Here is a 26,408-nt window from a genome sequence, read left to right as displayed (position 1 = left end):
TGCTCAATTCTATAATTTCATCTCATATTGCTGGTGATATTTTTTCCAATATCACTCTTTCATTTTGAGTTTCCAGAAGGGAGAGACATGGTTACCTTTGTATGTAGCACACCAAAACACAATGTTGTATGTGGAAGTACTGAAAGAATGTTGTTTGATGCAAATTTTAGATAATGATAACTTTTAGTCTCCAGCATGAATTGCTCCTTTTCTCCTTCCTGCACCTGAGAGCATAAACCAGAGGAAATTCCTCACCTATAGGCTTTTGGTTATAGGATTAACAAGGGAAATGATAGGGAGAGATGACCAGATGACCAAAATGTTTCCTCCTTTGCACAAGATAGATTTGCTTCTGCCACTCCTCTAAGTCGTTTATGAACCTCCCCCTCTATCCTTATCCTGTAAGGAATACATTGATAACGAGGCTGGTCAGAAACAATTGGAATTTGGCCACAGTTAATAATGAGAAATTCTTCTTTCATCCTTTCATGAAGTTCTGCTTTTTTTTCTTCCATTTGGTAAGCAATCATCTTAAGTCCTAGATCAACAGAGCACACTGACCAAATACTCTTTTCCGGAGTTCTAAATGACTGTGTATTTGAGATCAGGCTTATTCTGGGGTGAGCCAGTCTCTCCTCCTCCAGCTGTTCCTGTTTCGTATTCTCCTCCACCTTTATCTGAGCATATTACTCTCAATTATTTAGACTTAGGGGAGAAAAAAGGTTCTAATTAGGCCTTGTCTCTAATCAGGGTTTCTACGCAGCCTTTTCATTTGGGATCTGAACCAGAATGTTAGCCACTTAGACATCTATGGCTAAAATGAAGCTTTGATTTCCCTTCTGCTCCTGTTTGTTGCATGTTGTCCTTTTATATGGGAAAGAACTGAATTTCATGACAGGATTTGGGCGTTCTAATTCTTGCGATGATAACATCATGATAGCAAAAAGAACTCATAAGCCATGACATTGTGAAGTTGCTGAAGTAATTTTAAAGCCATTCCTGTCTAGGTTCAACTCTTTCTTCTGACATTGTGTATGTGCACACACATACACACATAAACACACATATGTTGTCTTTTTATGACCCGTTAAGAGACAGTCACTGTTTTAGTCACAGGTGGTACAGAGGTAAATCAAGCAGGAAAAACCTGAATTTATGGAGGTTATATTTTACTGAGAGATAAATATGTATTTGAAAATTAATTCCTTGGTGGTAATAAATTCTGGGAAGAAAATAAAGCACTGACTGCCTACATTAATTTAAATAAGTTATTTGACTTCTTTGAGCCTCAGTTTTCTCATTTATTAAAAAATAACAATTGAAAATGACATTCGGGTTGCCTGTTTTATAAGACAATATTAGGATAAACCTAGCTGCCAAATGTAAAAGGTTATTTGATAACTATAATGTAAAGTTCTGTTGGGGGAGAGAAAAAGTACCTTATGCTTTTTTTTCCTTCACATAAATCCTGTAATTGTCCAGGAATGTCAGATTGCTTGTTTTTAACCATCTGGTCCATTTCTCCCAATATGGGCTCCCCTTTGTCTCCCCTTTGAATAGGTAGCTTGTGACAAATCTCAACAAATGTTCACACAGATTTTTAATAATTTTAGCAATGTATTTGGAAAATCTTTGTGTCGCGAGCCCAGACCTCAGGACTCCAAATTGGCAAGGCTGGAACAACGGAAAGGAAGAGCTGAAAATAGACACAGGATGGGCATATTGGTCAGAATGAAGCCCCAAGTCCAGGCTGTTGGACCAAGTTTAAACACGTGGCATGTTCTGGCAGATGCTTAGGTACTTAAAGGTCCAAGAGGCTTTGTGTTTTTTGGTCCAATATCAAGAGAGGTGTTTGGAAATCTCAAAGTTGATGATGCTTTAAGAAGTGCCTGCATTTCTTAAATGTGAAGTTCTTTTAAAAGTTCTTGCATACTAAAAATTTAGAATTACTCTCAAGCAAATTTTCCCATAGGTTTCCACAGAGGTGGCTATGGATATTAACTAGTCTTGTTTCTCTAAAAGAACGTTTGATCTAAGAATCTAAATGAAGCTCCTCAAGTTTTCTGATGAGACTGTCAATGTATTGTATACTTGGACACACCTTTTGAGAAATTTCTTTCTCAGATCACGAGAACGCAAAGCAACGTAGAATCCTCCTGAAGTTATCTGTTTTTACTGTTATTAGTAATAATAACTACAAATATTAAGAGCCTCATATGTATCAAGAATTACGCTTATCACTGTATGCATATAAGTTGTGAGCCCCAAGACACATCTGCAAGGTAAATTTTGTAACTTACCACTTAAAAATATTAAGTTAAACAAGACATGGATTTACTTTTCTCACACATCACTAAAAACACAGAGGTAGGCTTTCCAAACCTGACATTTCGGATCCTAAGTGTCACTGGGAGCTGTCCTAACTCTATTATCCCTAAGACGTGAAACTTGTTCTCATGTTGAATAAGACTGCTAGAACACCAATCATCAGATTAATGTTTACGGCAGGAAAGAGGCGGAAGAGGGAAGGGCAAAAGAGACCTACCAAGTGAGTTCCTTTTAAAGAGATTTTGTGAAATCCTACGTAATAACCTCCTCTTACCTCTCACTGGCCATGTCAAGCACTAGCAAGGCTCAACACTGAGATGATGTTATCTGGGCATATTACCACCCATAGCAACAAAAGGGTTCTTTTATTATTGAGTCAAAGAAGAAAGGACTTTAGCAGTCTCAGTTGTGGCACAATTATCCCCATTTTCCCCATAAAGAACTTTATATGTCACGTGTTAATTTAGTTATTTTTCTCACCATGAACATAGCATGTGTTTTCATATATCCAGAAATTTGATCTCGCCATTTCTTCATACATTGCAGGAGTGTCTGTGTCCTCATGCTCTATGTTGATAGTTCTTACTCATCCTTTAAGATGTCCTCAGATAGTCATTGTGTTAATTGTACACTAATTCTCCATGCCTTAATGAATTAATCATGCCTCAGTTATCACCAAATCATTTGAAACTATGTGCTAGTGCTTATCCTATGTTTTATAACACTGGGTAGATATTTTTTTCTCCTTCATCATAGTGAAGGTACTTAAATTCCAAGTGTTGTCTTATACATTGTTAGCATCATATCTCTTTCTCCATTTTAGTTTTGAATAATATTTATTTTCCTATTGCCATCTATTGTCAAACCAACATATATGGTAGGCAGATAAATCTAGTTTTCTAGACAGTAATGTATGATGCCAAGAAAATAAGAATATTGCCCAATGAGTAAATCTTCACGATTCTAATTATAAAGTGTTTTCAATGGTTTCCAATACCTAATCCATTTCTAAGAAGTAAATATTTGACTACAGTCAGTATAATTCCTAGGTAATAAGCGCAAGAGTTATGCTTACTTGTCTTTACTTTTAAAACATTATATATCACACATCTGTAATATCTAAGAGTTCTGCTAGGTTCTAAGAAAACAGAGTTTATAATTTTATTTTCTTTGTTTGGATCTCCTGTATCAGGATTGGCAATCCTGATGGCCAGTTTAGCTGCTTTTCCCAGAAAGATTTTATTGGTCGTGGAGAAAATGGTGTGCCAATTTTGTATGGTAAGAAATGTTTCATATCAACCACATTCTTTGTTATTTATTGTTGATCCTAGCAACTGCTAGGAGTTGCTAGACGCATATTCTTTGTCATTGTGTTGCTTTCAAAATCAACATTGAAATTTAAAATCTGGCCCTTGATTTTTTTTTTTTGCCCCTGCATGTTATTATCAATGACTAATTTTGGCATATGGCTTTTACTAATGTAAGATGTACTTTCTGTACTTTATATGATCTTAGATTTCAAAAGAAGCTTAAATCTAGCCATGTTTTCAGATGAGAGATCACTGCCACCTCCAAAGGTAGTACAAAGGAAGATAAACAAAGATTTTGAATGAATAAATGGATTAACTTGTTTATCACCATAATTATATGATGCAATATTTTAATATTATTTTCAAAAATTACATTCCACAGCAGCCTCATTGAGGTAAGCTTAGGATGCTTCCAAAGAGTCAACTGAAGATAATGAGGGTAATTCCCATAGATCTAGAGATTGTCCCATTTTGGGGCAATCAGCCTTCTGTTTTTTTTTTTTTTTTTGGCTGATTTTGGCCCTGTGTACAACTCAAGGATGTTTATGACATAATGCCAATAAACAAATATGTATGAATTTTTGCTAGATACATATGAGAATCAATAACTATGAAAGCAGCATGCTTCTAATAGCATCTTGATAATATGCCCAAGGCGTCTTTCCTAAAACTATTATGCTTCTTAAAAAAGTTGCTGTGCATACACTATGTTAGTACAGTCAGCAAGACTCTGGTCTCCTTATAGCATTTAAGCGCTGAAGAGCCCCAGCAGTTAATGTAAACAAGAAAACCCAAGCAAGGGAAATTGCATGTAATTCTTGATTATAATATGTCCTAGGAGAAGATATTAACCGAGACCTGTCAAACTAGGATCTATTTACCACCAGTGCTGTTTGCAATTTTTTGCTTGATCTTCAGTTTATAAACTTAATTCCAAGACTTTGTATTTTCTTGGATACTTGAATAACTAATTTTCCTTGGCCAGACTACTACATTATTTGGCTCACTCACAAAAAAGAGTAAAAAAAAATAATAATTTCCCCTTGTAATGTCTGTTCTATTTGCAAACTAGTCTATGAGTATAGTTGCGTGGTTTTATTTTTTGGCATTTTTTACTGAAAACTTATCTTTTTGCTGCCCGTAGAGACTGACCATGATTTGCTGCTATGTCTGTCATGGTAATGAGATTTTGAGATTTGCTCGAAACCACTTTACAATTGGAAAACTTCTTCTTTCCTAATTTCTCAAATGCTTCTTTTTGCCCTCTTTCATCCTTGGGTTTCTTTCATCTGTAAAATAGAGTTAATGATTCTATATTCCTTATGGGATATTGTACAGAATAGACATGATATTGCCTGTTAAGTGCTAAGAGCTATGTTGGTTACATCATGACCAGCTCTCCAGTAACATTAGTTTCTATCATTATGTATGTAGGCATATTTGTGTCTCCGGATGTGTTTGTATAAATGGACTTGTGTGTGTATGAGCAGGGATCCACAAGGGCAAGCTAAATAGTAATACAGATTTGGAGAAAACCTGGCTTCCCTTGGATAGCTCTGTATTTAGTTACATGATTTCATTCCTCATTTTAATAATTAATCACATTATCTATAAGCGAGTAAAATAGATCTTATTGGATTTTTTCTACATTAGCTAATAAATAATACAGTATGACATAAATTAGCTATAAATGGGAAAGGATAGAAGGAATGCCTTCCTTCAGCCATTAATTTCTTGGGGAAAGCTGAAGCATATTGTAAGGCAGAAATAAGCATAGTCACATATGACATTAATATGTGTTTCAAAACTCTAGATATTTCATCAAGTTCATTTTTCTCAGGTACATCTTATTTTAAAAATTTGATGATGGAAAAATATATTATTACCATTTATTCTTGTTAAAGAATCACCTTCATATTTTTCCAGGTTGATTCATATTTGATGTTTCATTTCGTGTTATTATAGTTGAGTTTTTGAAAAAGAATTACACTAAAGGAAAATCAGAAAAGAATGAATTCTAGATCCAGTTCTCTCATTAACCATGAATACCTGGGTGATGACTCGAATGGTCAAATTGCATTGCACTCTACAGTGTGGCCAATGCAGAGAGCTTGCTATGCTACATGTTAAAAAAAAAAAAAACATAGTGATATTCTGTCACTCCGTTTAGAATCCCATGGTCCTTCCCACCTGCCAGGTGACATTTACATACCTCTGCTATTTGCCTTCATTATTCCCTGTGCCTGAAATGTTACATTTTCTCGTTTTTTTCTGACATTTTCTATGCTTTCTTCAGATTTCAGCTCAAGCCTCATTTCCTTGGCAGTTGTCGCTGCTGTTGCTGACTTACTTGACCATGTAAATCTATTCCAAAGCACACACCCAGCTGATTTTTTATATTTTCTCTATATATTTTTATTAGTTTTTTTCTCTAATAAAGTATAAGCTCCATGAAGTCAAAGACTGTCTGTTTTTGCTCACCATTGGACCCCCAGAGTCACATAAGAAGAGGGCAGTAAAGAAAATTGAGTAGATGGGTGCTTTCATGGATCTTTTAGTTTCATGGTATTTTTTAGGTAACCAACCCGTTATTTGTGCTATTACTAAAACAATTAAAGAAGGGAAGCAAATATATTCATCAGAGTGCAAAGACCGGTCACCAGAAAAAGCCATCACACAGACACTGCTGTCGAAATGGGGGTGGTTTCTGAAGAGGCAGTCTAAAAGGCCAACAAGGATTCAAAACTTAAAGACTTGATAATAGCATGTAGAGTCAGCTCATACTGGTTCATAAAAGTCAATTGTTAAATTTGTAAGTTTTTGTGAAGTGATTGTTAAACCAATGTTAGCTTGCAATTGGTTATGTAGAGAGTATTTACACCACAGAAAGTGGCAAATGCTATAAAGCAAGCCATCTTTCCAATCTCCCAGAGACTTGTTGGTTAACATTCCCTAGTGCACAGCTTCCTGTCACAAGAAACAGGAAGTAGCCACCTGAGCAAAGACTGCAGAGTCATGGGATTGGGAGAGATCCAGAGAGCTATCTGGGTTTAAAAATAAAATAAAATAAAAAGATGTATTTGCCAGAAGATACTACCAGACATAGCAGGATGATGTTCGTTGATTATTATTTCCTCTTTCTTTCTAGTAGTACGTTCTACTTTCCAGGAGAAAGATTTGTAATGGCCTCTAATATCACCATCATCATCATCATCATCACCATCATCATCATCATCATCACCATCATCATTGGTAATCATCATAACAGATACAGATTTAAGGACAATTATGACCGTCATTTGAGAGATCAATAGTCTGAAACACAGGGGGATTAAATCACTTTCCCAGGGTCAGGAAGCTAGGAGATGGCACAATTTGAAATTGTACCTAAGAATTCTGCCTTCAAAAATAATCACATTATGGGGTCAGCCCTATGGCACAGTGGTTGAGTCTTGCATACTCTGCTTTGGCAGCCCTGTTTGTGGGTTCGGATCGTGGGTGCAAACCAACACCACTCGTCAAGCCATGCTGTGGCAGTGAACCACATAGAAAGTAGAGGAAGATTGGCATGGACATTAATTCACGGCTAATCTTCCTCAAGCAGAAAAAGAGGAGGATTGGCAATAGATGTTAGCTCAGAGAAAATCTTCCTCACCAAAAAAAAGAGGAAAAAATCACACTATCAAGGTAAATAGACTTCTGTTGGTCCGGTTAGCCCATGCTCAACTTTGAGGCTTTGCTTCTATAGCCAGAGTTAAAGTATTTATTTTTCCTTTATATTTGGTATATATTTTTCAAAGGCATTTGACTGTATTTTCTCTCCTCTCTCCCCCCAAGCTATCCATACCTGAACTCATCACATTTTACTTTAGGTCATTTGGACTTTACCAGCCCTCAATATGAAGAAAGCTCCTTCTTGATATGAATAAACTACATTGTATCTTCTGGAAGTTTTAATATTGTCAAAAAAGTAAAGCAGGGATACTACCCCAAGTAAGACTACTTAATACTTTAGTTATTTATTTTTATTTTTATTTTTATCTTTTCAGTGTGGAAGTTTGGCCCTGAGCTAACATCTGTTGCCTATCTTCCCCTTATTTTTTTTTTTTCTTTTTTCTCTTCTCCCTAAAGTCCCAGTATGTAGTTGTATATCCTCATTGTAGGTCATTCTAGTTCTTCTATGTGGGATGCCACCACAGCATGGCTTGATGAGTGATGTGTAGGTCTGTGCTCAGGTTCTGAACCAGCAAACTCCAGGCTGCCAAAGTGGAGTGTGTGAACTTAACCACTTGGCGACCGGGCTGGCCCCAATACCTTAGTTATTTAAAAATATTTTTCCCTTAGGTGGAAAAGTGTTTTGTTTTGTTTTGTTTTGTTTTAAAAAAAAGCATGCCTAAATAAAACCCTTAAGCAAATAAAAGAAATAATGATAGCATCCATCAAGAAGTACACTGGAAACAAGCTATCATTACTTTTCCTGTCACTCCTCATGCCAGAGGTTTCTTAAAATTTGGATTGCAGTCCTAAGGAAACACGCCAAATACTATCATCACAAATCAAATAAGTGGAAAGATCAATTCATTTACTGAAGAAAATTGTATAAACAAGTAATCTTAATAGCATTTTTCCTGCAACTCACTATCAATGTATTATGAGCTGAAATGAAAATGGATTACAGAGTCTCCAAAATTAAAAATGGATCTGTATACATATTTCCCAAGACAGGCTCCTGTCAGGGAGTATCTAATCGTTCCTCACCCATCTTTTATTGCTATTGATGCAAGAGAACGTTATTGCCAAACAGCAAATCAATATTATCATAATCTCCTAAAATTTTAATCTCTGACTATTGGCATTTGGAAACACATCTTTGGCCACCCGGTTATATAATTGCTTTTTCTTTTTCAGTCTATTCAGCCCCTGGAAGATTCATGATACATTTCAGGCAAAGATTTCATAAATATAACAGTTCCCTGAAAACCAATGCCATTTCATCTTAATATACAACATAGGCCAAAAATTGAAATATTCTAGTATCCATTTTAAGTATCTCCACGTTTACCTGAATTCAGATCATCAATGCCACCGGTAGCATTTGTTTTAACATATGCATTATATCTCTGGAGGTATATTTGCCAACACACCGTTATATGTCTATAAGTTTGTGAAGCAGATTTTTAAACCTATCCTGTTTATCTTATAAATACAAATTTGTATCTCTTGTGACAGGAGAAAGTATCATTTGAAAACACTTTAAGCATCAACAAAGGATGGTTACTGATATAAATGCAATATTTTCTGCAAAGAAGGCATAAGTCCATAAGTATATCATTTCAAAATACCTTTTCAAAGTCTATAAATTAGAATTCTTTAATCACAATCCTCCATACTGAATTGCTCTCATTAGAAGGCCAGAAATATAAATTTGTTATCCCATATATAGTACAATGGTACCTCTGTATATATAGTACAATGGTACCTCTGTATATATAGTACAATGGTACCTCTGTATATATAGTACAATGGTACCTCTGTATATATAGTACAATGGTACCTCTGTATATAAGTATTAAAGGTATGTATGAGTGCATACGTACGTATAGGTATGTATAAATGTATAAACGCACTCCTCTATACGTGTAAAGTATATATGTAACTATATACGCACACATATACATGTACACACACATAAGCTTTGTGTCTATAATATGAGAGAGACTCAAGAGAGTCAAGAAAAAAAGAATCAGAGAAAAAGTCTTAAAAGTAATAATGACAAGCATATATTGACCACCTTTCACATGCCAGGCGCAGTGCTAATCATTTTCCAGGTGCTAGCTTCTTTAATATGTTCTAGAACCTTTGAAGTGTGTGTTTTTCCAAGTTGAGGGAGAGAGTTGCATCAGCTTCCCAGATGTCCATTTCATAGATTATCACCTTGAGAATGAAATTAGGTAACATACATAAGGAACTAGTCGTAATTCCTGTAAGCTACCAGATGAACCAAATATTAGCCTCTCACTCCTCTATGGTATTTGCAATTATAAAATGAATTTCTTGCAAATTATTCGAACGGTTAAATGAGATTTTGAATTGCATCTCATGTAAATAATTTTCTGCTTTCCGTTTGTTTATGACTGAAACTAGGTTAACTTGCTAGAAAATATGTTTCATTCCCTTTCACTTTGCATAAATATATTTTTATCTATTTCCCTCACTGATGTTCATTATAAAACCAAAGCTGCTATTTTTTTTTTTTTGATGAGGAAGATTTACTGTGAGCTAGCATTTGTTGGCAGTCTTCCTCTTTTTGCTTGAGGAAGATTGTCCCTGAGTTAATATCTGTGCCAATCTTCCGCTATTTTGTACGTGGGACACTGCCACAGCATGATTTGATGAGCAGTGTGTAGGTCCGTGCCTGGGATCCGAACCCACAAACTCCAGGCTGCTGAAGCTGAGTGCACGAACTTAACCTCTACGCCACCGGGCTGGCCCCCAGAGCTGCATTTTCATGCTTGCCACAGGTATGTGTGTATATTGGGGCGGGGGAGGAGGGGTGGTGGTGGTGGTTGGACATTCCCTTTAAGTTGAAAACTTCTGTGAAAAGATACAATTAATATTATTTACTAGTGAGCAGAATTATATTTGCTCGATTTTCAGAAGTGACATTACCAAAGAGTTAAAACTTTATTTTGGCAGTGGCAGTTCTCCTAAACCAGGTAAAAAAATGTTTTTAGGCCAATTTACACGCTATTCTTCCACACAGATAATACGTCATCTGCAATGACATTACTTTCTTATTATGACGGCTTCTCTTGTTTGCTAAAATTCCAGAAACAATATGATCATCATGTACTCTATTATTTGCTTGCCATTTTGCACCACTGGCCAGCTTTCACACGAGTGAAAGAACCATTTGGGAAAAAGAAAAATTAGACTGTCTTTCCTTGATTAGTTTTGTCAGCTACCAAATTTGTGAAATTTTTTCCCTCAAAATGTATATTATTTTCCATTAATTTGGTTTTGATTGTTGTTATTTTAAACACAACAGAAAAGATTGCTTTCAACAAAATGAAAGATTGCTCAACGTGTTTGCTTTGAAATACATAATTTTTAAAATCAATATTTAACTTTTATTAGCAGTAGTCTTCATTTGGATTTATTTTATTTTATTTTGTTTAAAATTTTCCAACAGACACCATGCATCCTGCTGGTCAGTGACTCAGACAAAGTTTAATCTATGATGACAAGTAAGCTGATAGATACTTGATAGCTCTCTTTTTTTCTAGTCCCAAACAGTAGAGTGCCAAATCACACAATCATAACAAGACTCTAAGATTGGTAGCTGGATAGGAAGGATGAGTTGAAAGAAATTAAGTTTCTCCGGTTTTATGAGGAGTGGGCTCCTGAAATGGCCACCCTGGGCAGCCAGAAACTGCCCTCTGGAATCCAATTTGATCATAAATGCTTTGCTGCTAATAGAATTGAAAACAAACAAATATTTTCTCTTGGTAGTTTTTCATCTTATTTCATGAACTGGAAATGAATGGACAAACCAGGGAAAACGTTATTGATGCAATTCTACCGTCCAATTGTTTGATAGGGTTCAAGATTTGTGGTCCTCAACTCAGCAGCAAAGGTCATTATCAGAGAACTTGTTAGAAATATAAATTATCAGGCCCCACTGTAGACCTAATGAATCAAAATTTCTGGAGGTTAGGGCCCTGGAATCTTTGTTTTAACTAAATCTCCAGGTGAATTCTCGTGCACGCTTAAGTTGGAAAAGCATCGCTGTGAAGCATTAGTTCTCAAACTGTTGTTGTTTGGCTAGTAGCATCAGTCTCCCCCAAGAATTTGTTAGAAATGCCAATTGCCAAACTCCACCCCCATATGACAAATCAGAAACTCTGACCTGTGCCCTGTAATCTGTCTTTTAACAAGTCCTCCAAGTAATTCTGGTACGTGTTAAAGTTTGAGAACCACTGGGAAGGTAGACTCTTTTACATTCTTTAGAGTATAGCAGAATCACGAGGGAAGCTGGTTTAAACTGTAAATATCTGGGGCTTTACCCAGAAATTATGAAGTATTACTTTTCAGGGTGTGGCCAGGGAATCCACATTTTAATTAGCTTTTCAAGTGATTCTCATAGAGGTTGTCCTTGCACCACAATTGGAGACGTATTGATGTATATCTGTGGATAAGACTGAGACCGTGCTGTCAATCTTACAGAGCAAACTAAAATTCTCTAGGAGCAAAGGAAAAGTTTAGGTACATAGGCAGTGTTTATTTTTAAAAAGTTTTCAGGTGTCTGAATTAGATTAATTACCCACATTCTTCTCATTTTCCCAGATTCAATCCTTCCAGCCCAGAAAAGATAACCCCCTGCTAGTACATTAGTATTCTGGATGCTGGAAATAATGCTGTAGATATAGTTTTTAACCTCGTTCATGACACCAGGAATACAATCATGGCATTATTAGTATACTAGTTCCAGTGCCTCCAGGAGAAAATACAATTTCTGCCTCATCAAGTTTTATTGACAAAACACAGATGTAGTTATATTATTCATATGACTTTCTGAATTTGTTTTTTGTCTTTTCCAAGTTTTTTAAACATAATCTTTATGTTCCTATGGGATAATCATTTGAGATACATTTAAATGAGCCAAGATTCAATTTTTAAAATTTATTTTCAGCATGTGTTGGAAAAATAGAAAATAATAACAACAACGAAATATTCTGTAGTTCTCTCTGAGACTTGCTAGAAGACTCGTTTGCCTTTCTCCACAGTGGCAGAAGGCGCATCATTCACGGTATGTCATTGACCCATCCCATGGTACCCATATAGGTAAGGCTTTTAAAGTACGAACCTTAGAAGATGAGTTCAATGTCAACCTTAGGAGTTCTGTTCATATCAACAGAACAGGAGTGTCTGCCATTAATTAAATAATGCTGAGCCACTAAAAATTTAACAAAACAGTATAGACACAGGCTGATTGTTAAAATATCAGAAATGAGTTCAATGCAGATATATACTTTATTTTCTTCAATGAGCACTTCCGTATAGAAACTGAGTTTTTTTTGAAGAGGATTGACTTTGTAAACCTAAATTCAAAGAATATATTTAATATGAAAACTCATATACACCATATTAATTAACTGCATATTCATTAGCTATATGATGTTTCCAAGTTCATGGCTACATTTCTTTGCATTGGTTCTCAAACTCTGTGTTGATCACAGTTATAGACAAGGAAAACTACATATCAGAAATATTAAAGCTGAAGCTCATATACTGAGTGATTAGCTTGTGTTAATTAATTAGTAATGGGATGTCTTTTGTGGCAGGCATCTTGCTTGGTCACGGCAACACATGATCATAGAATTTCTATCCATAATTAGTTCATACGCGAGCTTCATTATTAACCTCTAAGATCCCCTTCATCTGTTGTTTTAGATCCAACGTAATTCTCTGGTAGCAATCTATATACTCTTTTCATGCCTGTATAATATTCAAGAGGCCAATTTGTTTTTTTTTTTTTTGAGGAAGATTAGCCGTGAGCTAACTGCTGCCAATCCTCCTCTTTTTGCTGAGGAAGACTGGCCCTGAGCTAACATCATGCCCGTCTTCCTCTCCTTTTTTTTTTTATATGTGGGACGCCTACCACAGCCTGGCTTGCCAAATGGCACCATGTCCACACCCAGGATCCGAACCAGCGAACCCCGGGCTGCCGAAGCTGAATGTGCACACTTAACTGCTGCACCATCGGGCCAGCCCCAGCGGCCAGATTTTTGACAGCATCTAAATTCATTTTCTATGGACACCTTTAAAGTCATATACTGCTTTAAGCTAGTAGTTTCCTTAGAGATCATCCAATCAATATCTGTTACTTAACATAAATAATCATTGTAAAGAATTCAAAAGAAATCAAGTCATTCATCTAAGTAGCTAACCATTGTCCACATTGTCCAAAATAGGACAAATCAGTCACACTTATTTCCAATCTTATCTATTTTAAATCTTCTTTTATATAAAACTCTTATGGATATCTTTTTCTCAAATCACTTCACCATGAATCATGTCATCATATTTTTCCTATTGTGAGATATTTACTAAATTTACTTTGCTCTAAATCTTCTATAGGAACTAAAAGATTCATATTTGCAAGGAATTATTATCAATATCAACTGTATTAGATATTTCAAAAGAGAAGTAGGTGTTCCAGTGAGGCCCAAATAGTTCAGCTGGGTGTTCATTGCATCCTAGACGTTATGTCAATGCTGTCCCATTGAAACTTTCTGGATGTCAACTGGAATTAATACATTTGACTTAGGTTAACCACAAGGAAATATGGATTTGGATATTTTGAACATTTATGCCACCTTAATTTATTTATATCTTGACATTCATTTACTTGCACAATCGAATGATAAATATTGATTAAGTACCTACTATGTGTCAGGTACTGATCCATCCTCTAAGAATATAGCAAGGAATACAGTCCGCTACAAAAATATCACCCTGTTGTTGAGATGGTAGTGGAGCAAAGTCAAAAGCAGAGAGTCAATTAGGTGGCGAAAACAATAACCTATTCAGATAGAACATCATTTTTCAAGAGTACTGTTTTTAATTTACATTTTCTGGATGACTAATAATAGACATTTTTTCAAATATTTCCATGTACAGAGAATATAACTCTTATTTTCCCAGGATAGTCCTGGTTTATACCTGTAATTTCGTGTGGCTTGGCATTTGCCCCAGATTTTCTAAAGAAGTAATATTATTTATAATTGAATTACACTAAACTGGGAAGGATTCAGAGACCTATATTTTGTACTTCCATTTTCTCCCGTGTTACTGTTTAGTAGTGTATGAGATACATGTCTCAGAAACAGAGTTCTCTCAATTTAGTTAAATTGAAAGTCAACCAGTGACGAGCCAGTTCTCTTTTCCTGTATCTTTCCAGTTGCAGCTTAATCAACATCTCCCTTTCAAGAACATCACATATAAAATGTGCTTGGGAAATAAAGGCTCCATATCATTGCCATAAAACTTATATATAACCATGAACATACTGACCATAGTGGTTTGGTGACTGTATTATCTGCTGCAAACCATATAAAATTGCCTTGTGTGGGAGTCAAAGTGGTTGATTACAACAGTTTTGTAAATTTTAAACCACAAATATTTGTTTACACATCAATAAATCATTTTGAAAATGTTTTAAAATGAACTTCCTTGAAATTAATGACCTGGAAAATAAAATATATTTCTAATGAAAATATTAGTTCCTGAATTTTCATTTCACAGGAAAGATGACAAACATGTAAGATTCACAAAATTTTTGTCAACATTTACTTTTCAATGTTGAGGCTATGATGATATCATTGCCTACATGAAAACTGTAAAACCAAAACCTACTCAAAAGCTGCAGCATCTACTTTAAAAGTTAGTACTTATTTTAGAAGTCTGAGTGCAAAAAAATGACAATTTAACACATGTAGTGGCAGAAGGTGTGTATGTCCCCCTGCGAATCATGAATTTTTATTTAGATCAAATGACTATTTTTTAAAATCAATTTTGCTTTTTTCCAATTTCAAATTTTGTTGTATATGTACATAATTAACACGTCCCTTTTAAACACATGATGTATAGCATATATTTTGGAAAACAGGTGAGAAGTCCTGACAAATGTCTATCTTTAATTCTGAAACAATAGCCATTAATGGCTCCATTAACTGGATTCATTGGAAACATTTTGGAAACATTTAAATGATGCTGCTTGGGCAGGACTTCCAGAATGATGGAGTGAGGTCCTCGATGCATTGGCCACCCAACAAAAGTAGTGAAATACTAGCAAAACTATCAAAATCTACCCTTTGAGAACTCTGGAAATGAACGAGAGGTGTGGAATAAACTGAATTTATTCAAGAAAAACTGGTTAATTCTAAGAATTGATAACAAATTCCTCAACAAATAGAAGAATCAACAAAGAGATATAAGTAATAATAATAATAATAATAGAACCAAATAGAAATCGTGGGTTTGAAAAGTGCAGAGATGGAAAGGAAAAAAATTCACCAGAGGGTGTCAACAACAGATTGGACCTGGCAGAAGAAGCTATCAGTGAACTTGAAAATAAGTAAATAAATAACGCTGGTCTTATTAGTGATGCCACATGCTTCATTTAGAAAATCAATTAAGTTAATTATAATAAAGGTTCAATTTATTACCCAATTGAGGAATTGAAAATAAAATATTTGGAAGTACATTCTAACAAAGTAAATATACCTGACATTATCTTGAAGGTATTATAAATTTGCTAAAATGATTTGATATTAAGGATAATTTTTGTTAGTGAAAGTAAAAATAAAATTATAACTTTTGTGTCATATCATAGTACAAACAATATTCCTACTAAATTAGGAAACTCCCAGAGAAGGAATGTACTTGGAATTGTTTTGATGCACAAATAACGCATAATTAAATTCAAACAAGCTGAACATTCTTCCTATTGAAATACCAACTGAAGTTATCAAATTTTATAAATCCACAACACTTTGCCCTTCATTATTAAATGCCCATTCAAGGCTTTTGCTCGTTTTAATGAATTGTCTGTCCTGTTTATTGATTTGCATCTAAAATTTATATATTCTGGGCATTAGTCCATTAGTGTTTTTTATGTCGCAAATATGTTTTCCACTCTGTGGCTTATTTTTTCAATATCTTACTGAGGATTTTAAATAAACATAAATTTCTGATTTTAATGCTGTATACCTTCTCAGTTTTTCTTTTCCTTTATAATTAGTACTTTCTGCATCTTGTTTGAGAAATCTTTGCCAATTCCAATCTACATTTGCCTGTGTTTTCTTTTAGAAGCTCTCTAGTTTTAACTTTCACATTTAGATCTGTAATCTACCTGGAGTTGTTTTTTTTATAAGGTGTAAACTAGCGAGTTTACAGTTCATAATTTTTCTTCTAAGCTGATCTCCCGTGGATTTAGCATCATCTATTGGAAATACTGCTCTGCCATATCGCCTCTGTCATAACTCAAGTTTCCATATGTCAGGCTCTGAGCTTGCATTTTCTATAGACTTTTTATGCATTTACATGTCTATCTTTGTATCCAAACTATACTGACAATTATAATACCATAAATACTCCAAACACCACCCAGTCCATACACTGTTCTTAATATTCAGTATTTAGTCCTCCAAATTTGCTCTATTTTTGGTCTTTACATTTCTGTATAATTGTAGAATCACCGATCAAAAAAATCTGTTTATATTTGATGGAGATTGTAATTTTGAGACTACTGGAACTTTACAAGACTGAGAACTGCAAAGACAGATGTTACTTAGTTTTTTTAAATTATGGTAAAATACACATAACACAAAATTTACCATTTTTATGTGTATGGTCTAGTGACATTAAGTGCATCCATGTTGTTGTGCAAACATCAGCGCCATCCACCCACTCATTTAGTTTTTAAAAATATTTTTCTCCACAATGTCTTATTTTCTATGGAGAAGTCTTGCTTATTTTTGTCAGATATATGCTGAAGTTGTTGATGTTTTGAATACTATAGTGATTTTCAATTTTATTTTTACTTTAATTTTTCATTTGTTTTTTATTGATTGACCTTTTTTCAATCAACCTTGTTAACTTCACTTATTAATTTTAATAATTTAAATGCAATTCTTTTGAATGTTTTTTGTATATAATCACGTTCATACCTGAAAATAATGTGTTTCATTATGTTATTTTTATTTTCTTAATTCTTTCAAATTTACTACCATTCAAAGAGATAAAAATGAAAAAAAAAGTGACAATACCACATGTCAGCATGAGTGTGGAGCATCTGGAATACCTATACAATGATAGTCAGAATGTAAATAATATACACATATTGGAAAACTATTTGATAGTTTTTAATAAAGTGAGACACGTGTACTCTATAACCATGCAATTACACTCCTAGCTGTATTCTCAACAGAAAAACATATATATGATACCTAAAAGGAATATATAAGGATTTCATATATAGGAAAAAGGCATATATAACGTCGATCTATTAAAACCCCAAACCGGCAATAACTTAACTATCAGCAGTAGGATAAATAAATCTATTAAGGTGTATTCATACAATTTTGTGAGTAAATGAACTTCAACAGTACACAATGAGGATGAATCTTAAAAATATAATGTTAAGCAAAATAAGCCATACAAACACATGCATATAGTGTGACTTCCATTTATATTATGTTAAAAAAAAAACCTAGACGGAAATAGCCTATACTTTCTAGCTGTAATAGTAGTTACTCTTTGGAGGCTGTGACTATTAGAATGAACATTTAGATGGGGGAATTCTGTGCTTCTAGCAATGTTCTGTTTCCTGATTTGGTTGGTTACATAATATATACTTTTTGTGAAAATATTTTGAGTGGTACACTTTTTATTCATGCTCCTGTCTGTATGTTTCATATATTTCAATAATATAATAGAAAAGTAAGAAGGAGAATAGGTACCAAATCAGTTGACTTTGTTTTATTTATACTATTAACAAGTAGACCCAACCGTATAGGCTAAACTTAGTAGCTACAGTAAGGACCACAAGTACAGTCTACATTGCAAGAACATAGACAGCTTAGCCTTTAGGATAGTTACACGGGCAACCGGGCATGGGAGATGCCCTTTTCCCCAGTCACAGGATCCGTGGGGTTTGCTGCCAGATGTTATGCCAATGAGTAGAGCAGATAGATGGAAAATTTCTGGAATTTCTTAAAGTAACTTGACAAGAGTCATCAAGAGAAGCGAGAAACTTGCAATGTACCAAAGCTCAGGTGAACCCTTTTATACTTACCACAAACTATCTTCCTTGAAAACTCAGCCCCTGGCTGCTGAAGCACCTTCCAAGATCCTTCCGAAATCTCCACTAAGAATGGGCAAAACTAGAATGCACTGGCCCTGCTCTCATGAGATTTACTTCCTTTGCAATTATTTTTCTCATTATAAAGGAGTCTTGTATGCTCTGTGACTGGGAGTTGCTTGAGCAGTTACGTTACCACCTATATTAAACCTAAGTACTGTTTGATGCACCTTCTTCTGTGTTCTTGGTCACCTTCCTTTTTTCTTTTTTTCTGAGGAAGATTGGCCCTGAGCTAACATCTCTTGCCAATCTTCCTCTTTTTGCTTGAGGAAGATTGTTGCTGAGCTAACATCTGTACCAATCTTCCTCTATTTTATGTGGGACACTACCAAGGCATGGCTTGACAAGCAGATCCCAGGATCTGAACCTGCGAACCCGGGCCTCCGAAGCAGGGTGAGCAAACTTCACCACCATGCAACTGGCCAGCCCCACCACCTTCCCTTTTGTGGGAAGCCTCTGCCTCCCACAAAAGCCACAGAAGCCTCTGCCTATTTTCTTCTTATTTTGTATCTCTCTCTTTCCCCTGAATCTCTGTCTCTTGTACAGAATTTCTCTTGTTTCTTTTTATCTAATTTAACTTCCTTTTCCCACTCTTTAACCATTGTGCGTTTTCTTCTCTCTACAGAAAATGGATCTTCCAAATTGCAACAGATTATTTTTAAATAAAACCTAAAATGTTTGCTAGTATAATTTTTAAAAGGAGAACAACAATATACCAATCTAAAGTTGGAGAGTTTGGGGAAGCAAACAAACATTTAAACAAATACTACAAATATTTGGTGTTAAATAAAGAGCTAAAGCAGGCCGATGATCTGAGGTTAAACCCCTAACCGAGGAGACATTAAGAAAAGGTGTCTAAAATGATGACGCCTCTTTCAACCCAGCACCGATTCGCACCCTGTTGAAACAGATCTCCTCTCTCTCTTCTCTCCACCCTCTTTGGAGTGTAATTTGTAGTAACTCTCATGATTAGGAGTTGACATATTTGTTTGGGCATAGAGGAAGGAAGGTCACTAGCAATCATCTTTTTTACGCTCATTAAAAAACTTTGTTAGGAAATGATGTCAAAATTAGTGAAGTGAATTCATCTAAGTTAGACAGCTTAAAGTAGCAATTCCAAAACCAGACCTTACTTTCCTGGAAGTCAACAATCTTCCCATAACATTATCATCCATCTTCAGAGGAGGAAAAATTTATCTAGAGCAGTGCCTGGCACTGAAACAGTATTAAGCTGTTCTAAATTATTACTATTGTTATCATTGCCATAATTTTCACTAGGAAAATCTGGTATAAGCATTTTACTTATATTGTCTCACAGACTACTGAGAGGTAGCCATTATTATGAACCCTATGTTGCAGATGAGGAAGCAGTGTTACAGATAGACCACACAACTTAACAAAATTAATAACGCCATGCAAGCAGCTGAGTTGGAATTTGAACCCAAGCTGTATGGTAATGTTAAGTAAAATAAATTCGAATTTTATGTGCAAACATTATCCCAAGAATATAAAGCTGCACAGAACAAAGGAACAGAACAAATAACTTAAAAATATTAATAATTGAATTTGCATAGTAGGACTATGAGTGTGTATTTTCAGTTATTCCTAGTTTTCTCTATTTTGACAATTGTATTTAAGAAGCCTATACTAATTTTATTATGAAAACAAAACATGTATTTCTTTTTAAGTGGCGCATATAGCAAATGAAAATCTCATCTCCAATATGACCTAGGAAATAGAGTCCCAGTTATAGTCATCCTGCAGCTGTTTACTGTAGAAAACATGTTAAAATATGGGTCTGCCACATGCACATTATTGAAAGGAAAGCTGGTCAGTTTTTAGGGGAAAAAAAATTTATGGCAAGAAGGAGAATATGTCAGAATCATTTATATATTTGTCTTGATCATAAGGGAAAAAGAGGGGAGCAAAGAAACAGGTAACAATGTTTTATAAACCCTGGAATCAGCAAATTATTCCCTCTACCAAATGGTGTCATTCACCTCCACCTCATTACAGACCTCGGATGCCTCCAGCTAGAAATATCCGTGATAATTCAGCACTGAAACTTCCAAAGGAGAACTAAATTGCAAACTTAAATTGAGTAAAATCTGCTAAGGACATCTGGTTTCTAAAAGCCGGGATTTTAATCAGAATATTCATGGGCAATGTCAGAGTCCAATGCAGGTACCTCTGCCAAGGAGGGCGTCACTGTGTACAGGAAGTGTACGGAAATCTGCACACGCAAGGCACACTTTTAGATGTTTCATTTGCATCACTGCTTTTTTCGTCTTCGGAATTAGAGCTTGCTTTATTGAATTTGAGTGCTGTACTTTTTCTGAGAGTAAATCTCCTGGGGTCAGTTGCCCTTGTTCTTTGCCTATTCTGCTTATTTCATTCCTTGATCATTTACTCAATAAATACGTATTGGGTATTTGTTGTGTATGAAGTAGAGAAAAAGAGAAACCAGTGGTTAATCACAAGAAACACTGTCAAACAGATAATTACAAGTGATTATAGTGGGGGTAGTGTTCTGATGAAATGGAGCACAGGATCTGTAAGAACATACAGCAGACCATATAACCTAGACTTTGGACAGGCCTAGGAATATTCCTGAGGAGAGTGTCAAAGTTGCTGCCTTGAGATGTCACCTGAATTGAGCTTGTTGGAGGGGTAAGAGTCAGATGGGGCGAGATTGACCAGACAAAGGAAGCAGCATGTCTATTTCTAAACAATAGAGTTCCAAAGTGAAAAGGACAGGATTTCTGATGTTTGCTAAAGTGTTATAACCCATTGGAACACACTATTTTCCATCCCAGGAAAAGAAAAGCATCAGGGCAAGATTTACAATTGGAGCTGTCAGTTTATCAGGCTGGAGCAGGTGTCAGGAGCAGCAAGAAATCAAGTCCAAAAGGAATAAAATCAGAAATAGAGAGACGAGTAAAATTGGTAAGTAATGGCCATGGCAAAAGGCCACCCAAGACTGTGCAACAAAACTCCGGCATGAGACCGAAATCTAGACCTTGTAACAGAGGAAGGGTAGTAAAATACTCAAGAGCAATTAAAGATTCCTGCAGGGTAGGCACTGCTTCAGTATGGATATAAAAATAGCAATTGATTCCCAAAAACAAACAGTAATCTCTGGCACTGTAAAGTGCAAAATCTACAGATTCCAGTAAATAATCTTTAATATGATGAAAGCAACCAAGACAACATATGATTTATCTTATACATGATCATGGCAAGGCTAACAGATCAAAGATCTTTTTAGAAATCTAGTTTGGGAAAAATAATCATGGGAGCTTTGTCAAATCATGTTCTATTTAGAGACAGTTTGAGCTCCCATCATTTGAATGATCACCATCTATAATAGAGAAGTTTGTCTATACTTTTCACCCTCTATATTCTCTAAAAGGTCTTTATGGAAAATTTATTTCAATGTGTTCAATATGAACCTAAACAGTCAGTGTTATTAAAAATGTTTATTTTTCATATTACAAAAGTAATATATGCTCATTGTAGAAAATTCAAAAAAGGCACACAAAAATTAATATCAATTATAATCCCATCAATTTAAAAATTATAATCACAGTTACCATTATAGTATACGTCCTTTTAGTATTTTTACTATACAATCAAAATCACATATACAGCATAACTGAAACTAAATAAAATATGTATCTTGCTTATTTCACTTTAATATATCATAAAGGTTTTCTGAAGTCATTAACATAATATTCACAAACATAAATTTAAATGCATGCCTAATACTTCACCTTGTGATCTCATTATAAATTACTTAACACATCTCAAAATATTGCATATGTATTTAAATGGGAGAAATAGATACAACCAAAATGCATTTACAAACGACATCTTAAAACACAAATCTGTGTATGCATCTCTGATATTTGTCTTAGGATCAATTCTTAGAATTATCGGGTTAAAGTATATAAATATGTTACAGTGGAAAATAATCAGAATTTGGTTAAATAAACCACATGACCTACAAAATTTTCTGGTTATAACAAGCCGGAGAGATAAATTTTTCAAAAAGTTTGAAAGATAAAAGGAATGGCCTAAATAACCTTAATTAAATTAATTATTTGGAAAGAGATGATAGGAATTAATAAATTCCAGTTTTCTGTTTACCCTGAAATTTTCGTGGAGATCTGAAGCAGAAGTAATTTGAAATATCTCGCCTGTTTAATCATACATATTTTGATTTGCTATGTTTCAGATTTCTAAATTTCTTAAAATGGAACTAGAATATGACAGAGTTCACCTTCATTTATCCATTCCTTTTAGATCTTGTGAACTTTTGAAGGAATTGATGGACCTATCAGTGGCCAGGCCATTTGGGGCAGAGTTTTGTAGGCTTATATGAAAACTATAGGCTTATGTGCAAGATCAAAGTGCCCACATCATTAATGCTGAGTATTTTAGAAACACACACTTGGTTGATGAGTTTATTGTATAAGTGATAAGCTTTAATCATTAAGTAATATGGTTAAACGGTTAGAGCACATTTATACATTTAATAAATTCAGCGTATTGTCTTAAAATTTAGAGCTAAGAGAAAGCAGCAATTAATTGAGTTCCAGAAACCATATTTGAATTTTACATGCATTTTTTTTTTCATTGAGTCCTCACAACAATACCATGGAAATTTTTATCTTCTTATTTGTTTGTACATGAATATACTTGGGCTTAATGTATTATTGTTAGCAGAATATTTGTGAATAGGATATTTATGTTCAGTGAAGCAGACATTCATGGAATGGCCACAACGCACCAGACATTATGTTAAATGCTGTGGGTAAATAATGAGTCCATACAAGGCTCAAAGCCTTGTTTTGGAGACAGAAATACAAAGAGTTATTTTTAAGTGCAGACACAAATGGCTCCACAGGAAGCCAAGAAATGCTTTCTGTGGAAGATGATGAAAGATTTAAGTCTTTGTACATTAGTAGACTTTAGCCAGATGAAACTGACTTGAGTGGACGAAAGTCCTTGCTTAGGTGAAGCACTGTATGACTTCTGAGCAAGTTGTCCACTTATGTCTAAAAAGAGTGTATTTAGAACCCAATCTGTGTTGAGCATTGTGCTAGATACTTCACATGCTGTGGTATATTTCTAACTCACAATAGCCCTGGTGGTAGAAATTATTTGCCCCATTTTACAAATACAGAAATGGCACCTCAAAGAGATTCAGTAATTAACTTCACTTAGCTCTGCCTTTAATTGAAACTCACATTAGTCAATTCCTGATGCCTATGTACTTAATGCTGCAGGAAGCTGCCTGAACCACATAAAATATACGGCAATTGTATAGTTACTACCCGCTGTAGACTGAATGTTTGTTGCCCCTTAAAAAATTCATATGTTGAAACCTAGTCCCCAGTGTAACGGTATTTGGAAGTGGGGTCTGTGGGATATGATTAGGTTGTGAGGGTGGGGCTCTTTGAATGGAATTAGTACCCTTATAAAAGAGACATCAAAGAGCTCCCTTGTCCCTTCCACCATGTGAGGACACAGGGAGAATATGGTCATCTAGGAATCAAGAAGCAGGTCCTCACCAGACACCATATCTGTTGGCACATTGATCTTGTACTTTCTAGTCTTTAGAACTGTAGAAATAAATATGTGTTTTTTATAAGCCACACAGTTTTTGCTATGGCAGCCTGAGTTGACTAAGACACTAACTCGCTAAGAACCATTAGCAGGCTACTGGAGTAGTCTGTACAGGGTGCAAGCTGCAGGCTATTGAGCCTCTAGTCATCACAATGCCTGACCTATTGTTTGTGCCCACCAAGTAGTCAATGCAAGAATGAAAATTGATGGAGGTCCTGAAATAAAGTGCAAGTGCTTGTGTGTGTGTGTGTGTGAGGGAGGGAGGGAGACTTTTGGATGTGAGGGCTATGCCAGGGAAAGATTTCTTATAGGACTGTTACCTCACAGCTAGGTGGAATGGGATGGGGCAGAACTATCAGTCAGAATCTGTAAGGGACAGACTCATTGTTATCTTCTTCTAACTTACTTGGACTTTATTTTTTTCAAGACAGTAATGTTCCCTGATTAAAATACCTTCTCTCCCCAGTGTAGCTGGGAATCATTTTTTTTTCCTTCTTCCCACCTTTAAAATGAACAGAAGGCCTGGAAGGATATCAATCAATCAGTAGACACTGGAAAGAAAGATATATGCTAGGGATATAGAACAAAATAGAAGGAATTTAGCCATCGTTAATATCATTGAATCACCATACAAGCCCTACACTTTTTACTCTAGGATTTATTGTGACATGCAATAAATCAATGCCTTACTTGTTTACATCATTGTAGTAGGGTTTTGTTTTCTTACTTGCTGCCCAATGGAATCCCAACTGATGTAGACTAAAATCAATGAAAGTAGAGGAGTCAGAAAAAGTAGAGTCAGAATTAATGGCAAGAGGAGTGAATGGGCTAAATTAGGCATTGAATAAATTATAAATGTGCCTCCAAAGGCTGTTTCAATAATGATCTTGGTCAAGTAGCTGTAAACCATATCAGAACAGGAGCAAGAAAGAGAACCATAATTCACGGGGACAAATATCTGTTTCAAGCTGAGAAACAGATGAAGAAACAAAACAAGGCTGAAGGAGAAGGCCAATCAAACTGGCTAGTATTGAAGTAGCTTTAGGATGCAGGCACATGTGTAGTTTCAGGGAGGGTATAGCATCTAAAGGTTTTGAAGTAGGACATTGAAAATACCTCCCACCAAGATTAGATTCGATGCTGCAATTCTCCAAAGGGAGACTGGGGTAGTACTAGGAAGAATAAGTTAGATTCTGAAGGGCTAATAAAGCAGAAAATATCCAAGCATTCCCCTGGCCCTGCCTCTGCAAATTTGACCCCTTAATCGTTCATAAGCTCTCTTGTTTTAGATTGAAAAGTCTGAATTCTTGTCTGGGTTCCTCCAATGATACTGTGAGTGTCACAGGTCTGATAGAGGGGATGAAAAAGAAAGAATTAGTATTCTAGACTTATGACCGAGGAACTTGGCTCCTAGACTTAAATTGTGTTACAAATAATCCCCATGCATCCATGCATGCTGACAGATATGGCACAACACTTTAATCGCCATTGGCTATGGGCCTAATAAAAGGGGGCAATAAAATCAAATTCTGCTGGGCTCCATTTTTACAGGCAATATCAAGCCCTGTGAACTTTAATGCCCACTGTCTATTTAGATAGTCATGGCTCAGAGCTGGTATTAAAAGTAGCTAGAAATGCTTGTTCTGAAGTGTTGAAATATATTGCAAATTACACTGGAGTATAGGCTTAGTCCAAACTAATCCCATATTGCACTGACCTTTGCAAAATCAGTTCTGTTTCCCTTGGCAGCTTCATTTCCACTCCTTCTCTTTGTCTTCTTCCCCTGAAGTTCCATCTTTATTTTATTTTGGTGTCAGGAAACGGTATGAGGTGGCTGCTAGGTTTTAGGTGTGTTTGTGTGAATGTGCACGATAGGTTTTGCTTCTGGGTGACCAAAACAAACCTATTTTTCATTCCGTTTCCTTTGCAGCCTCATTTTCATTCCAGTCCTCTGTATTCCTCAGACACCATCAAATACTTTTCCTTTGTAAAACAATGAATGCATTATTCTGGGCTGTGCTTTTTCTAGGGCTCAAAAGAGAGCTTGGCGTTTTCTTGTTTCCCGACACATTAAAGAGAAAATACTATATTCTAGACACCCAAACTTTTGTGTCAAGTAGCATAAAAAAAACAACAGCAAAATTAATCATAGGAGGGAGATAAAAGCTACATCTGGCACACGTTCACAGGGGTGTTGTTTCCAAATTCTTAAG

The 26,408-nt window shown here is 35.4% G+C and overlaps 1 long non-coding RNA gene across 2 annotated transcripts in view; it reads right to left on the bottom strand.

The window, feature by feature from the left end:
• Positions 1 to 26,078, bottom strand: part of LOC139042382 (uncharacterized) — an 85,250-nt gene extending 59,172 nt beyond the window's left edge. The window contains exon 1 of one of the 2 annotated variants that reach the window (XR_011499071.1): positions 25,913 to 26,078. This is a non-coding gene — a long non-coding RNA (uncharacterized lncRNA). The remainder of the gene's footprint in view (positions 1 to 25,912) is intronic. The other variant, XR_011499072.1, reaches the window with a different exon arrangement.
• Positions 26,079 to 26,408: the final 330 nt, after the last annotated feature.

The sequence above is a fragment of the Equus asinus genome, chromosome 28 (assembly GCF_041296235.1).
Source record: "Equus asinus isolate D_3611 breed Donkey chromosome 28, EquAss-T2T_v2, whole genome shotgun sequence".
Lineage (NCBI taxonomy): Eukaryota > Metazoa > Chordata > Mammalia > Perissodactyla > Equidae > Equus > Equus asinus.
This window is presented reverse-complemented; position numbering and strand designations above follow the sequence as displayed.